This window comes from Oryctolagus cuniculus, chromosome 4 (assembly GCF_964237555.1).
Source record: "Oryctolagus cuniculus chromosome 4, mOryCun1.1, whole genome shotgun sequence".
In the NCBI taxonomy this organism is placed as follows: domain Eukaryota; kingdom Metazoa; phylum Chordata; class Mammalia; order Lagomorpha; family Leporidae; genus Oryctolagus; species Oryctolagus cuniculus.
Genome location: NC_091435.1, coordinates 45,466,958 through 45,469,481, shown reverse-complemented (window position 1 = coordinate 45,469,481; position 2,524 = coordinate 45,466,958).

Below are 2,524 nucleotides of genomic sequence, written 5' to 3'. Positions count from 1 at the left end.
CACGTTTCTTCTAATAAACACCATCATAAATATTTATAGCAGTTTTTGCAACTTAAATAATTGTTAGTGGAATTAAGCCCACATATCTATCACTGAGGAATGAATATGTGTGTGTGATGGAAGGACATAGTACTCAGGAATAATACAACATATATGTCTTTAAAATGTTAGAGTTAGTGATAAATTGGAAAATTATAAAAGAGGGGTTTTTATGAACAGGTAGGCTTCCTGAATGAAGGAGTGTGATCAATTCAGTTCTGGACCCCTAAAGTCTCAAAGCAAAAACCATCTGAGTTTGTATTTTCTGACTCATAGTTTCAAATATCTTCTCAGTCCTTATAGATTCTGAGACACCACAAGCTATCTTCAAACCAGTGATTGCTATCATTGGTAAAATTGAAATAGATGTCATATGATATTATGAAATTTTCCACTTCAAAAAGTTAAAAAAAAGTTGTGTACTGTTGTTTTCATTTTTATTCAATTATCAAAATAACACAGTCATTAAATTTGATTAACTGGGAACATTACATAAGGAATTAGTGAAACATGTCCAAGAATGGAAAAGAGTTACTTTAAAAGCCCTGGTAACTTATTTTAATGGTATTCTGTTTAAAAATTATCCAAAATAACAGTAAGCAAAAATAAATAAATAAATAAAAATAAAAACCAACAACTCATGTTGAATTCAAAATATAAAATTCTCTGGACATAATACAAGAACTGGAGGCATGAATGCATGAATAAATATGAATAGAGACTTTGTATTAAAAAGACAAAATAAACACTGCATCATTACAGCTGATAGAAAACAGTCATTACCACAATAAGTTTACCTAAACTTCTATTTTTCATTCTATAGGTAGTATAAGAATTGAGAGCTGTATGAAACAAACAAAAATAAATAAAACATTAAGAAAACCAAAACACCTTCCCAAGGAAACCAGAAATCTCATCAGTGTGGTTTATTAGAGTCTGTAGAATTATTATGCTAGCTGATTTTTTTTTCTTTTTAAGGAAAGAGCCAGTGGAAAAATAAGGGTAAATGTTAGCAGTAAATTTTTCAAATATAAGGCAGTGTGCCAGAATAAATCCAAACTGTCAGTATCTGTCACACACATATATATATATTTATATATGATGTGTGTTAAGACATCCATATCAAATAATTGTGTGAAGTAAAGCTTAATATGTCAGTAACTTTGATTTCTTTTTGATGTTTTTAAATTGAAGTCCATTCACTTGAAATGTATGAAAATTTTTATAGGAATTGGAATGAAAGGTACAGCTTTTTTTTTTTTTTTTTTTTTTTGACAGGTAGAGTTATAGACAGTGAGAGAGAGAGAGAGACACCCAAGCACTTGGGCCATCCTCCACTGCCCTCCCGGGCCATAGCAGAGAGCTGGACTGGAAGAGGAGCAACCTGAACTAGTACCCAGTGCCCCAACCAGCACTAGAACCTGGAGTGCAGGCACCACAGATGGAGGTTTAGCCAAGTGAACCATGGCACCAGCACAACTTCTTAGCACATCATTTTAATAAGCTGTGCAAATAATTTTTTAAATTTAAGATAGTATATGAAATGAATGAGACAAATGTTTAGGTACACATAATCATTTCAATTATTTTACTTATCTGTAAAATTATTTATATCCTAAATGTATAATATGTTCATAAGCAGTAACTTCAAAAACTTCTTGGAAAATAGAATTTAAAAAACGTGCAAAAGAATTGAAGTTTATTTATAGCTTTTCAATAATGCACATATTTTAAATTTTTATTTATTTGAGAGACTGTCAGAAAGAGAGAAAACTCCTATCTACTGGTTCATTCCCCAAGTATTTGCAAGTCAGCAGCCCAGAAGGAAATCCAGGTTTCCCACATAACAGGCAGGAACCCCATTACTTGAGGCATCATCACTAAGTCTCAGGATCTGAATTACCAGGAAGCTGCAGTCAGGAGTTGGACCTAGGAACTGAGCCCAGGTACTCCAAAAGGGGATATGAGTATCTTAACCTCCAGGCTGAATGCCAGCTCCACATATTACGCATTTTCCATGACTTTTTTTGAAGACTGTCATATGCGTGGATTTCAAAGTTTTTTGTTACCTTTTCATTCCATCTATCAACAAATATTCGAGGTATTCTTTTATATTTGTTAAAGTACATTCTCTGAAGTTTAAATGATTTGTAGAATTTAAGTCAATATATTAACTTGGTGGAGTCTTAACTGAAGGGAAAGCATTTGGGATTTGAAATTAAAGGACCTCCCATCCAGTCCCAGCTCTGCCATTTCTGTATATCTTTAAGTAAATTAAATTTTCTGAGACTCAATTTCTTCATCTATATAATAGAAATAATAACTACCTCAAAGATTTGTGGGAGGTGAATGGAGCATGAAACTGTTTTTTTTTTTTTCGCCTACATGTGCCATTCAATGTTAGATACTTGTCCTTTATTGAATAATTATCCAAAATGTTTAAAACCTATACGATTTTTGTTAATTAAGAAATTCATGTTACTAG